At 58.9% G+C, this 14744-nt stretch overlaps 1 pseudogene; it reads left to right on the plus strand.

Moving 5' to 3' along the window:
- LOC132334705 (zinc finger protein 850-like) overlaps positions 1-13763 on the plus strand; it is a 1130993-nt pseudogene extending 1117230 nt beyond the window's left edge.
- Positions 13764-14744: the final 981 nt, after the last annotated feature.

Below are 14744 nucleotides of genomic sequence, written 5' to 3' on the forward strand. Positions count from 1 at the left end.
AATTTCGGAATTTGGGGATTCTCGGGATGTTGGGATTTGGGGTTTGGGGATTCTGGGATTCCAGGTTTTGGGGTTTCTGTGATTTGGAGATTTTGGGATTCAGGGATTACAGGATTTGGGGATTCAGGGATTCCGGAATTTGGGGAATTCTGGGATTCCAAGATTCAGGGTTTCTGTGATTTGGGAGATTCTGGGATTCCAGGATTCAGGGTTTCTCTGATTTGGGGAATTCTGGGATTCCAGGATTCAGGGTTTCTCTGATTTGGGGGATTCTGGGATTCAGGGATTCTGCGAATCCCTTCTCCCGGGAATGCCCCGATCCCTGAGGGGATCCCTCCGTCCCCGCAGCTCCGGTGGCGCTGGATCCCGAGGCGCGGCTCCTGGATCTCGGGGACGCGCGGGATCCGTTCCCGCTGGCGGCGCTGGTGGCGCGGGACGCGCTGGGAGCCGGGAAGGGCTACTGGGAGGTGGAGCTGGGCCAGCAGCGGAGCTGGGCGCTGGGCGTGCTGCGGGACCCCCCCGACCCCCGGGACCCCCGGGACCCCCGGGATCCCCCGTGGCTCTGGGCTCTCTGCTCGTCCCAGGGCCGCCTCTTCTCCGCCAGCCGCGCTCTCGGGAACCACCCCCGGGATCTCTCGGTGCTCGGGGACCACCCCCGGGATCTCTCGGTGCTCGGGACCCATCCCCGGGATCTCTCGGTGCTCGGGGACCACCCCCGGGATCTCTCGGTGCTCGGGGACCACCCCCGGGATCTCTCGGTGCTCGGGACCCACCCCCGGGATCTCTCGGTGCTCGGGACCCATCCCCGGGATCTCTCGGTACTCGGGAACCACCCCCGGGATCTCTCGGTGCTCGGGGACCACCCCCGGGATCTCTCGGTGCTCGGGGACCACCCCCGGGATCTCTCGGTGCTCGGGGACCACCCCCGGGATCTCTCGGTGCTCGGGAACCACCCCCGGGATCTCTCGGTGCTCGGGACCCACCCCCGGGATCTCTCGGTGCTCGGGACCCATCCCCGGGATCTCTCGGTACTCGGGAACCACCCCCGGGATCTCTCGGTGCTCGGGGACCACCCCCGGGATCTCTCGGTGCTCGGGGACCACCCCCGGGATCTCTCGGTGCTCGGGGACCATCCCCGGGATCTCTCGGTGCTCGGGGTGCTCCTGGACCGGGAGAAGGCGCGGCTGGAATTCTACGACGCAGAGAGGAGGGAGCGGCTGGCCGGGATCTCCCTGGGGGATCCCCCGGAGCACCGGAATCCACTGGCCGAGAGATCCCGGGGGGATCCCCCGGAGCACCGGGATCCGCCGGCCGGGATCGCTCTCGGGGATCCCCCGGAGCACCGGGATCCGCCGGCCGGGATCTCCCTGGGGGATCCCCCGGAGCACCGGGATCCGCCGGCCGGGATCGCTCTCGGGGATCCCCCGGAGCACCGGGATCCGCCGGCTGGGATGGCCCTCGGGGATCCCCCGGAGCACCGGGATCCACTGGCCAGGATCGCTCTCGGGGATCCCCCTGAGCACCGGGATCCGCCGGCCGGGATCTCCCCGGGAAGGCTCTTCCCGTTCGTGTCCCGAGGGGAGCGGGGCGCGCTCAGGATCCGCCCGGTGCCGGTGCCGGTGCCGGTGCCGGTGCCGGTGCCGGTGCCGGTGCCGGTGCCGGTGCCGGGGCCGCTCTGAACCGCCGGGACCGGGGAAGGCGCCGTGGGAAGGGCGTTCCATAAGTCTGGAATAGAACGTGAAATGGGAGCGGTGCTGTTGGCGAGGGAGCTCAGAAAATACAAGCGGGAATAAGCAAAAATAATTTAAATATAATTAAATTTAATTAATAAATAAAATTTTAAAATAGTAAAAGAAAATTAAATTAAAATACATTTTAAGAATAAAATAAAATTAAACAAAATAAAATAAAATTATAAAATAAATGAAATTGAATACAAATATAATTAAATTAAATTAAATTAAATTTTTAAATAAAATAAATTATTAAAAATTTAGAAGAAAAAAGAAAAGAAAAAAGAAAAGAAAGAAAAGAAAAGAAAAGAAAAGAAAAGAAAAGAAAAGAAAAGAAAAGAAAAGAAAAGAAAAGAAAAGAAAAGAAAAGAAAAGAAAAGAAAAGAAAAGAAAAGAAAAGAAAAGAAAAGAAAAGAAGAAAAAAGAAAAGAAAAGAAAAGAAAAGAAAAGAAAAGAAAAGAAAAGAAAAGAAAAGAAAAGAAAAGAAAAGAAAAGAAAAGAAAAGAAAAGAAAAGAAAAGAAAAGAAAAGAAAAGAAAAGAAAAGAAAAGAAAGAAGAAAAGAAAAGAAAAGAAAAAAGAAAAGGTCAAATTCTCCCAGACAGGTTTTGTTGTTGTTGTTGTTGTTGTTTTTGGGGAGTTTTGGGGTTTTTTATGAAGAAATTAATTAAATTTGCTTTAAACGAAAAAATCCAATTGCAGTTCTGAGAACTTTTCCTTTAAACTTCGGCTCACAGAATTTGTGGCAGGGAAAGGAGTAAAGGGGGAGTCTGGCCCAAAATTGGAGTTTATTTGGCCTTTTTCTCCTGCTCCGCAGAATTCTTTTTTCCTCAAATCCACCAGGAGTGAGTTCTCCTGGATGAAACCCAACATTTTATCGATTTTCTAGGGGAAAAAACTATTTTCACCGATTTTCCTGAAAAAAAAACCAAATTTTCACCGATTTTCCTGAAAAAAAAACCAATTTTTCACCGATTTTCCTGAAAAAAAACCCCCAATTTTCACCAATGTTCCGGGATTAAAAAAAAAAAAAAACAATTTTCACTGATTTGCCTGGAAAAAAAAAACCAATTTTCAACAAATTTCTGGGAAAAAAACCCCCATTTTTCACCGATTTTCCTGAAAAAATCCCACTTTTCACCAATTTTCCTGGATTAAAAAAAAAAATATTTCACTGAATTTCCTGGACAAAACCCCAATTTTTACCAATTTTCCTGGAAGAAAAACAATTTTCACTGATTTGCCTGAAAAAAAGCCTCATTTTTACTAAATTTTCCTGGAAAAAACACAATTTTTACCGATTTTCCGAGAAAAAAACCCAATTTTTCATCCTCCGCATCAGGCCCCGCCTCCTCAACCTTCTCGCACTTCCATTGGCTCTCGGTGCTGTCAATCACACAACACACCCAGCCCTTTCTAGGGGCGTGGCCTCCCTCCCTTGCACCGCTTATTTGCCGCATCCCGCTTTTCCATTGGCTGTCCCCGCTGTCAATCCACCCCGAGCTTCCCGCCCCCAGCCCGCCGAGTGGGCGTGGCCTCCAAGTAATTGACAGCGCGCTGGCCCAATGAGGGGCGGAGCCTCGCCGCCTCCCCCACGTACGGCGGGGCCGGGGGGGGGAATTTGGGGAGGGGGGAGAAATTTGGGGCCCTCGGGACCCCCCGGGACCCCCCGGGACCCCCGGGAGCCCTCGGGGGCGGGGCCAGGCCCGGCCGCTCCCGCTCTTTGTGTCGGCGAGCGGCGGGCGCGGGGCCGGGCCCGGCTCGGGGGGGCCGCGGGAGGGACCCCCAGGTTTGGATGGGGAGGGAGGGGCTGAGGACCCCCGGGTTTGGGGGGCGGGGGGCGGCACCCCCCGTCTGGAGGGGCTGCAGGGCTGGGAGGGGCCGGGGCGGCTGGAAATGGGGGGGGGCGGGGCAGGACCCTCGGTCGGGGGGGGCTGCGGGACCCCCAGGGTGGGGAGGGGCTGGGGGTCCCCCAGGATTTGGGGGTGGGGGGCAGCACCCCAAGTCTGGGAGGGCCGGGGGGAATGGGAGGGGCCGGCGGGGATGTGGGACCCCCGGGGTTGGGGGGGCCGCGGGTCCGGGAGGAGGTCGGGACCCCCAGGGTTGGGGAGGGGGCTTCAGGGCGGGGAGGGGGGTTGAGGACCCCCAGGGTTGGGGAGGGGGCTTCAGGGCGGGGAGGGGGGTTGGGGACCCCCAGAGTTGGGGGGGGCTGCGGGGTCGGGAGGGGTCTGCGGGACCACCGGGTGGGGGGGGGGGCTACAGGGTCGGGACCCCGGTCTGGGGGGCTCGGGACCGCAGTTCCGGGGTGGGGGGGCGCATGACAAAGGTCGGCGGGTTTGGAGGTTAATTTGGGGAGGGGGGTCCCCAATGAAGGGGGGGTTTGTAAAGCCAGGCTGGGAATTGGGGGGGGGGGGGTCTTTCCTTCATCCCCCCGTCCCCTCCCCCTCCCTCCCCAGACCCACCGCGGGGCAGGATGGAGCCGCCCCCTCCCCGCCCGCTCTGGCGACCCCCGGAGGCGACCCCCGCGCACGCCGGCGGTCCCGGGGGCTCGGGCACGGAGCAGCGGCGGCTCCGGTTCCGGCAGTTCCGCTACCAGGAGGCGGCGGGGCCGCGGGACGTGTGGCGGCGGCTGCGGGAGCTGTCGCGGCGCTGGCTGCGGCCCGAGGAGCGCAGCAAGGAGCAGATCATGGAGCTGCTGGTGCTCGAGCAGTTCCTGAGCATCCTGCCCGAGGACATCCAGAGCTGGGTCTGGGTGCGCCACCCCGAGTCCTGCGCGCAGGCCGTGGCGCTGGCCGAGAGCTTCCAGCTGGCCCGGGAGGAGCCCGAGGGGATTTGGGAGCAGCAGGTGGGAGAGGGTCCGGGTTTTGGGGTGCTGGGCCCGAACTGGGAATTACTGGTCCTTCCCTGTGTTCCTCCCACTCCAAACCATCCCTGCTGTGGGATTCTGAGCTCGCTCCCCGGGAAAAAGAAAAACAAAATTGAGCCTGGAAAGGGGGTGCCTGAATCCCCCTGGCAGCTTTGTGGGGTTCAGGATGTGAGCAGGTGGGAGCAGGTCTGGATTTTGGGGTGCTGGCCCCCAAATTGGAATTATTGGTCCTCCCCCTGTATTCCTCCCACTCCATCCCATCCCTGCTGTGGGAATCTGAGCTCATTCCCGAGGAAAACCCCCAAAACTGAGGCTGGAAAGGGGGTGGTGGGTGCCTAAATCCTCTTGGAAGAGGTGGGAGCAGGTCTGGGTCTGGGCTTCCGAGAGGGAGTTTGGGGGAATTCCCCCAAATTTGGAATAATTTGTTCCCCCCTTATGTTCCTCCCACTCTGTCCTATCCCTGATCATTTCCAAGAAAAGAAAACCAAAACTGAGGCTGGAAAGGGGGTGATGGGTGCCTAAATCCCCTTGGCAGCTTTTTGGGGCACCCAAAACCCTTTTGGGGATCTCCAGCACCCAAATTCCCTCAGGAGCTTTTGGGGGTCCTGGGAACCCCAAACCCTCTGGGCATCCCCAGCACCCAAAACCCTTTCAGAGCTTTTGGGGGTCCCCAGCACCCAAATCCCCTCGGGGGTCCCCAAACCCTCTCAGAGTTTTGGGGTGCCCAGACCCCCTCGGGGGTCCCCAAACCCTCTCAGAGTTTTGGGGTGCCCAGACCCCCTCGGGGGTCCCCAAACCCTCTCAGAGTTTTTGGGGTGCCCAAATCCCCTCGGGGATCCCCAAACCCTCTCAGAGTTTTGGGGTGCCCAAATCCCCTCGGGGATCCCCAAACCCTTTCAGAGTTCTGGGGGTGCCCAAATCCCCTCGGGGGATCCCCAAACCCTTTCAGAGTTTTGAGGTGCCCAGACCCCCTCGGGGGATCCCCAAACCCTCTCAGAGTTTTGGGGTGCCCAAATCCCCTCGGGGATCCCCAAACCCTCTCAGAGTTTTTGGGGTGCCCAAATCCCCTCGGGGATCCCCAAACCCTCTCAGAGTTTTGGGGTGCCCAGACCCCCTCGGGGGTCCCCAAACCCTCTCAGAGTTTTGGGGTGCCCAGACCCCCTCGGGGGATCCCCAAACCCTCTCAGAGTTTTGGGGGTGCCCAAATCCCCTCGGGGGATCCCCAAACCCTTTCAGAGCTTTTGGGGTGCCCAAATCCCCTCGGGGGATCCCCAAACCCTCTCAGAGTTTTGGGGTGCCCAAATCCCCTCGGGGGTCCCCAAACCCTTTCAGAGTTTTGGGGTGCCCAAATCCTCTTGGGGGATCCCCAAACCCTCTCAGAGTTTGGGGGTGCCCAGACCCCCTCGGCAGCTCCGTGTCCCCCAGGTGACCGTGCGGGTGAAGCTGGAGGACCTGGAGGACCCTGGAGCTCTGGGGGTCCCCCCGAGCCCCCCGTCGGAGCCGCCCCGGGAGGAGGCGGCCGAGGAGGAGGAGGAGGAGGAGCCGGGGGAAGGAGGTACCGGGCTGGGGGCGGGAAAACCCCAAAAACGGGGTGGGGGAGCTGCTGGGACCCCAAAATCATCTCAGCAGCCCCAGAAATCATCCCGGGGGGTCAGGGTGGTCTGAGTGGAGCCCAAACCCAAATCCTGGGGTCAAAACCATCTCAATGCAGCCAAAACCCAAATCTTGGGGTCAAAACCCCAAATTTTGGGATCAAAAACCATCTCAATGGAACAAAAACTCAAATCCTGGGTCAAAAACCCCGAATCCTTGGGTCAAAATCCATCTCAATGGACCAAAAGCCCAAATCCTGAGGTCAAAAACAACCTCAGTAGATCACAAACCCAAATCCCAAATACTGGATCAAAACCCCAAATCCTTGGGTCAAAATCCATCTCAATGGACTAAAAACCCAAATCTTCAGGTCAAAAACCCAAATCCTGGGGTCAAAAACCATCTCAGGGGACCAAAACCCAAATCCTGGGGTCAAAAACCCCATTGTTGGGGTCAGAAATAATCTCAGTGGTCCAAAAACCCAAATTCTGCATCAAAAACCCCAATCCTGAGGTCAAAAAGCACCTCAGTGGAGCCAAGACCCAAATCTTGGGGTCAAACCCCCAAATTTTGGGGTCAAAACCCCAAAACCCATCCCTTTGGGCGTAAACCCAGCTCCTTGGGACAAAAATGAACTTTTTGGGGTCAAAACCATCTCCTTGGGTCAAAATCATCTCAGAGATTATGGGCTTCATCTCCATGGGCTCCAAACCATCTCCAGGGGCTCCAAACCATCTCCAGGGGGCTCCAAACCATCTCAGGGGGCTCCAAACCATCTCAGAGGGCTCCAAACCATCTCCAGGGGGCTCCAAACCATCTCAGGGGGCTCCAAACCATCTCAGAGGGCTCCAGACCATCTCAGAGGGCTCCAAACCATCTCAGGGGGCTCCAAACCATCTCAGGGGGCTCCAAACCATCTCCATGGGCTCCAAACCATCTCAGGGGGCTCCAAACCATCTCAGGGGGCTCCAAACCATCTCCATGAGCTCCAAACCATCTCCTTGGGCTCCAAACCATCTCAGGGGGCTCCAAACCATCTCCATGGGCTCCAAACCATCTCAGGGGGCTCCAAACCATCTCAGGGGGCTCCAAACCATCTCCATGAGCTCCAAACCATCTCCAGGGGCTCCAAACCATCTCAGGGGGCTCCAAACCATCTCAGAGGGCTCCAAACCATCTCAGAGGGCTCCAAACCATCTCAGGGGGCTCCAAACCATCTCCAGGGGGCTCCAAACCATCTCCAGGGGGCTCCAAACCATCTCAGAGGGCTCCAAACCATCTCCTTGGGCTCCAAACAATCTCAGAGGGCTCCAGACCATCTCAGGGGGCTCCAAACCATCTCCAGGGGCTCCAAACCATCTCAGAGGGCTCCAAACCATCTCAGGGGGCTCCAAACCATCTCAGGGGGCTCCAAACCATCTCAGGGGGCTCCAAACCATCTCAGAGGGCTCCAAACCATCTCCTTGGGCTCCAAACCATCTCAGAGGGCTCCAAACCATCTCCAGGGGCTCCAAACCATCTCAGAGGGCTCCAAACCATCTCAGAGGGCTCCAAACCATCTCAGGGGGCTCCAAACCATCTCAGGGGGCTCCAAACCATCTCAGAGGGCTCCAAACCATCTCCTTGGGCTCCAAACCATCTCAGGGGGCTCCAAACCATCTCAGAGGGCTCCAAACCATCTCAGGGGGCTCCAAACCATCTCAGGGGGCTCCAAACCATCTCAATGGGCTCCAAACCATCCCAGAGGGCTCCAAACCATCTCCAGGGGCTCCAAACCATCTCAGGGGGCTCCAAACCATCTCCAGGGGCTCCAAACCATCACCAGAGGCTCCAAACCATCTCAGGGGGCTCCAAACCATCTCAGAGGGCTCCAAACCATCTCAGGGGGCTCCAAACCATCTCAGGGGCTCCAAACCATCTCCATGGGCTCCAAACCATCTCCATGGGCTCCAAACCATCTCCAGGGGGCTCCAAACCATCTCAGGGGGCTCCAAACCATCTCCATGGGCTCCAAACCATCTCCAGGGGGCTCCAAACCATCTCAGAGGGCTCCAAACCATCTCCTTGGGCTCCAAACAATCTCAGAGGGCTCCAAACCATCTCAGGGGGCTCCAAACCATCTCCAGGGGCTCCAAACCATCTCAGAGGGCTCCAAACCATCTCCATGGGCTCCAAACCATCTCAGAGGGCTCCAAACCACCTCAGGGGGCTCCAAACCATCTCAGGGGGCTCCAAACCATCTCAGGGGGCTCCAAACCATCTCAGAGGGCTCCAAACCATCTCCAGGGGCTCCAAACCATCTCAGGGGCTCCAGACCATCTCAGAGGGCTCCAAACCATCTCAGGGGGCTCCAAACCATCTCAGAGGGCTCCAAACCATCTCCATGGGCTCCAAACCATCTCAGGGGGCTCCAAACCATCTCAGGGGGCTCCAAACCATCTCAGGGGGCTCCAAACCATCTCAATGGGCTCCAAACCATCCCAGAGGGCTCCAAACCATCTCCAGGGGCTCCAAACCATCTCAGGGGGCTCCAAACCATCTCCAGGGGCTCCAAACCATCACCAGAGGCTCCAAACCATCTCAGGGGGCTCCAAACCATCTCAGGGGGCTCCAAACAATCTCAGAGGGCTCCAAACCATCTCAGGGGGCTCCAAACCATCTCCAGGGGCTCCAAACCATCTCAGAGGGCTCCAAACCATCTCAGGGGGCTCCAAACCATCTCAGGGGGCTCCAAACCATCTCAGGGGGCTCCAAACCATCTCAGAGGGCTCCAAACCATCTCCAGGGGCTCCAAACCATCTCCTTGGGCTCCAAACAATCTCAGAGGGCTCCAAACCATCTCAGGGGGCTCCAAACCATCTCCAGGGGCTCCAAACCATCTCAGAGGGCTCCAAACCATCTCAGGGGGCTCCAAACCATCTCAGGGGGCTCCAAACCATCTCAGGGGGCTCCAAACCATCTCAGAGGGCTCCAAACCATCTCCAGGGGCTCCAAACCATCTCAGGGGCTCCAGACCATCTCAGAGGGCTCCAAACCATCTCAGGGGGCTCCAAACCATCTCAGAGGGCTCCAAACCATCTCAATGGGCTCCAAACCATCTCCATGGGCTCCAAACCATCTCAGGGGGCTCCAAACCATCTCCAGGGGGCTCCAAACCATCTCCATGGGCTCCAAACCATCTCCATGGGCTCCAAACCATCTCCTTGGGCTCCAAACCATCTCCATGGGCTCCAAACCATCTCAGGGGGCTCCAAACCATCTCAGAGGGCTCCAAACCATCTCAGGGGGCTCCAAACCATCTCAGGGGGCTCCAAACCATCTCCAGGGGCTCCAAACCATCTCAGGGGGCTCCAAACCATCTCAGAGGGCTCCAAACCATCTCAGGGGCTCCAAACCATCTCCTTGGGCTCCAAACCATCTCCATGGGCTCCAAACCATCTCCATGGGCTCCAAACCATCTCAGGGGGCTCCAAACCATCTCAGGGGGCTCCAAACCATCTCAATGGGCTCCAAACCATCTCAATGGGCTCCAAACCATCCCAGAGGGCTCCAAACCATCTCCAGGGGCTCCAAACCATCTCAGGGGGCTCCAAACCATCTCCAGGGGCTCCAAACCATCACCAGAGGCTCCAAACCATCTCAGGGGGCTCCAAACCATCTCCAGGGGGCTCCAAACCATCTCAGGGGGCTCCAAACCATCTCCAGGGGCTCCAAACCATCTCAGAGGGCTCCAAACCATCTCCTTGGGCTCCAAACCATCTCAGGGGGCTCCAAACCATCTCAGAGGGCTCCAAACCATCTCAGGGGGCTCCAAACCATCTCAGGGGCTCCAAACCATCTCAGGGGGCTCCAAACCATCTCCATGGGCTCCAAACCATCTCAGGGGCTCCAAACCATCTCAGGGGGCTCCAAACCATCTCCATGGGCTCCAAACCATCTCCATGGGCTCCAAACCATCTCCAGGGGGCTCCAAACCATCTCCAGGGGGCTCCAAACCATCTCAGAGGGCTCCAAACCATCTCCTTGGGCTCCAAACAATCTCAGAGGGCTCCAAACCATCTCAGGGGGTCCAAACCATCTCCAGGGGCTCCAAACCATCTCAGAGGGCTCCAAACCATCTCAGGGGGCTCCAAACCATCTCCAGGGGCTCCAAACCATCTCAGAGGGCTCCAAACCATCTCAGGGGGCTCCAAACCATCTCAGGGGGCTCCAAACCATCTCAGGGGGCTCCAAACCATCTCAGAGGGCTCCAAACCATCTCCAGGGGGCTCCAAACCATCTCCATGGGCTCCAAACCATCTCCAGGGGCTCCAAACCATCTCAGGGGGCTCCAAACCATCTCAGGGGGCTCCAAACCATCTCAGGGGGCTCCAAACCATCTCAGAGGGCTCCAAACCATCTCCAGGGGCTCCAAACCATCTCCTTGGGCTCCAAACAATCTCAGAGGGCTCCAAACCATCTCAGGGGGCTCCAAACCATCTCCAGGGGCTCCAAACCATCTCAGAGGGCTCCAAACCATCTCAGGGGGCTCCAAACCATCTCAGGGGGCTCCAAACCATCTCAGGGGGCTCCAAACCATCTCAGAGGGCTCCAAACCATCTCCAGGGGGCTCCAAACCATCTCCATGGGCTCCAAACCATCTCCATGGGCTCCAAACCATCTCCTTGGGCTCCAAACCATCTCCATGGGCTCCAAACCATCTCAGGGGGCTCCAAACCATCTCAGAGGGCTCCAAACCATCTCAGGGGGCTCCAAACCATCTCAGGGGGCTCCAAACCATCTCCAGGGGCTCCCAACCATCTCAGGGGGCTCCAAACCATCTCAGAGGGCTCCAAACCATCTCCTTGGGCTCCAAACCATCTCCTTGGGCTCCAAACCATCTCAGAGGGCTCCAAACCATCTCCAGGGGCTCCAAACCATCTCCATGGGCTCCAAACCATCTCCATGGGCTCCAAACCATCTCAGGGGGCTCCAAACCATCTCAGAGGGCTCCAAACCATCTCAGAGGGCTCCAAACCATCTCAGGGGGCTCCAAACCATCTCAGGGGGCTCCAAACCATCTCAATGGGCTCCAAACCATCCCAGAGGGCTCCAAACCATCTCCAGGGGCTCCAAACCATCTCAGGGGGCTCCAAACCATCTCAGAGGGCTCCAAACCATCTCAGGGGGCTCCAAACCATCTCAGGGGGCTCCAAACCATCTCCAGGGGCTCCAAACCATCACCAGAGGCTCCAAACCATCTCAGGGGGCTCCAAACCATCTCCAGGGGGCTCCAAACCATCTCAGGGGGCTCCAAACCATCTCAGGGGGCTCCAAACCATCTCAGGGGGCTCCAAACCATCTCAGAGGGCTCCAAACCATCTCAGGGGGCTCCAAACCATCTCAGGGGCTCCAAACCATCTCCAGGGGCTCCAAACCATCTCAGAGGGCTCCAAACCATCTCCATGGGCTCCAAACCATCTCAGAGGGCTCCAAACCATCTCAGGGGGCTCCAAACCATCTCCATGGGCTCCAAACCATCTCAGGGGGCTCCAAACCATCTCAGGGGGCTCCAAACCATCTCCATGGGCTCCAAACCATCTCAGGGGGCTCCAAACCATCTCAGGGGGCTCCAAACCATCTCCTTGGGCTCCAAACCATCTCAGGGGGCTCCAAACCATCTCAGAGGGCTCCAAACCATCTCAGGGGGCTCCAAACCATCTCCAGGGGCTCCAAACCATCTCCATGGGCTCCAAACCATCTCAGGGGGCTCCAAACCATCTCCATGAGCTCCAAACCATCTCAGGGGGCTCCAAACCATCTCAGGGGCTCCAAACCATCTCCATGGGCTCCAAACCATCTCCATGGGCTCCAAACCATCTCCAGGGGGCTCCAAACCATCTCAGAGGGCTCCAAACCATCTCCTTGGGCTCCAAACCATCTCAGGGGGCTCCAAACCATCTCAGAGGGCTCCAAACCATCTCAGGGGGCTCCAAACCATCTCCAGGGGCTCCAAACCATCTCAGAGGGCTCCAAACCATCTCAGGGGGCTCCAAACCATCTCAGAGGGCTCCAAACCATCTCCAGGGGCTCCAAACCATCTCCAGGGGCTCCAAACCATCTCAGGGGCTCCAGACCATCTCAGAGGGCTCCAAACCATCTCAGGGGGCTCCAAACCATCTCAGAGGGCTCCAAACCATCTCCATGGGCTCCAAACCATCTCCATGGGCTCCAAACCATCTCAGGGGGCTCCAAACCATCTCAGGGGGCTCCAAACCATCTCAGGGGGCTCCAAACCATCTCCAGGGGCTCCAAACCATCTCCATGGGCTCCAAACCATCTCCATGGGCTCCAAACCATCTCAGAGGGCTCCAAACCATCTCCATGGGCTCCAAACCATCTCCAGGGGCTCCAAACCATCTCAGGGGGCTCCAAACCATCTCAGGGGGCTCCAAACCATCTCCTTGGGCTCCAAACCATCTCAGAGGGCTCCAAACCATCTCAGGGGGCTCCAAACCATCCCAGAGGGCTCCAAACCATCTCAGGGGGCTCCAAACCATCTCAGGGGGCTCCAAACCATCTCAGAGGGCTCCAAACCATCTCAGGGGGCTCCAAACCATCTCCAGGGGCTCCAAACCATCTCCTTGGGCTCCAAACCATCTCAGGGGGCTCCAAACCATCTCCATGGGCTCCAAACCATCTCCATGGGCTCCAAACCATCTCCTTGGGCTCCAAACCATCTCCTTTGGGTCTTACCCCCCCGAGTGGATCTCCAGCCTCACCCTTCTCCCAGTGACCCCCTCCTGGGAGGATCTGGGGGTCCGCGGTGGGAGCCGGACCCTCCCCACCCCCGTGTGGGCGCGGCCTGGCCGGAGCCGGACGCTCCCCATGGGAACCACCCCCGCACCTTCTCCTCCCCCCGCAGGTCCCGCCACCACCCCGGAGCTGCCCCTTCCCCACCCGCAGCACCCCCAGACCCCCCGGCCAGGGCCCCCCCAGAGGCGCCAACCCCGGCGAGACCCCCGCGGGGCCGGGGGCGGCGCGGGGACCCCTCCGGCGCGGCCGTTCCCCTGCGGGCAGTGCGGGAAGAGCTTCGGGCGCCTGACGCACCTGCGGACGCACGAGCGGACGCACACCGGGGCGAAGCCGTTCGGCTGCGGGCAGTGCGGGAAGCGCTTCGGCCACCTGAGCACGCTGACCACGCACCGGCGGCTGCACACGGGCGAGCGGCCCTACCCCTGCGGCGCCTGCGGCAAGAGCTTCACCAACCCCTCGGACCTCCGCAAGCACCGGCGCTCGCACACGGGCGAGCGGCCCTACCCGTGCCCGGCGTGCGGCAAGCGCTTCAGCCAGCAGTCCAACCTGAGCATGCACCGCCGCAGCCACACGCAGGAGCGGCCCTACCCCTGCGGCGCCTGCGGCAAGAGCTTCAAGTACCTGGCGGACCTGACGGTGCACGAGCGCTCGCACACGGGCGAGCGGCCCTTCCCCTGCGGCCACTGCGGCAAGAGCTTCAGCAACAAGTCCTCGCTGGCCCGGCACGCGCGGATCCACGCCCGGGCGGCCGCCAGGGACAAGTGAGGGAGGCGGGGGCTGGGGGGGCTCGGGGCTGGGGGGCGCGGTGGTGGTGGTGGTGGTGGGCCGGGGCGCTGGAGGTGGGAGCACTGTGGTGGCCCCAGGGCCCCAGGACTGCTGGTCAAACATGGATGAGGATGGATGTGGGCTGGTGTTTGATGTCTCCCATCACCTGGTGGCTCCATGATCCCATCCCAGCTCCCAGAGGTCCAACATGGGTGGGACTGATGTCCCTCAGGAGCTGGTGGCCCCAGGGCTGTCCTGAGGTGGTTCAAACATGGATGAGGATGGACGCGGGCTGGTGTTTGATGTCTCCCATCGCCTGGTGGCTCCATGATCCCATTCCCAGCTCCCAGAGGTCCAGCATGGATGGTGCAGTGTCCCCCATGACCTGGTGGCTCCGTGATCCCATTCCCAGCTCCCAGAGGTCCAGCATGTGTGGGATGGATGTCCCTCAGGAGCTGGTGGCTTCCATGATCCCATTCTCTGCTCCCAGATATCCCACATGGGTGGTGGGATGTCCCCCATGACCTGGTGGCTTCAGGATTCTCCTGAGGTGGTTCAAACATGGATGAGGATGGACGTGGGCTGGTGTTTGATGTCTCCCATCACCTGGTGGCTCCGTGATCCCATTCCCAGCTCCCAGAGGTCCACCATGGGTGGGATGGATGTCCCTCAGGAGCTGGTGGCCCCAGGGCTGTCCTGAGGTGGTTCAAACATGGATGAGGATGGACGTGGGCTGGTGTTTGATGTCTCCCATCACCTGGTGGCTCCGTGGTCCTGTTCCCTGATCCCAGATATCCCACATGGCTGGTGGGATGTCCCCCATTTTCTGGTGGCTCCGTGATCCCATTCCCTGCTCCCAGAGGTCCAACAGTGGTGATGGGATATCTCCCATTTCCTGGTGGCTCCATGATCCTGTTCCCTGCTCCCAGCAATCCCACATGGCTGGTGGGGCATCCCCCATGACCTGGTGGCTCCGTGATCCCATTCCCTGATC

The sequence above is a fragment of the Haemorhous mexicanus genome, chromosome 16 (assembly GCF_027477595.1).
Source record: "Haemorhous mexicanus isolate bHaeMex1 chromosome 16, bHaeMex1.pri, whole genome shotgun sequence".
NCBI classification, from domain to species: Eukaryota; Metazoa; Chordata; class Aves; order Passeriformes; family Fringillidae; genus Haemorhous; species Haemorhous mexicanus.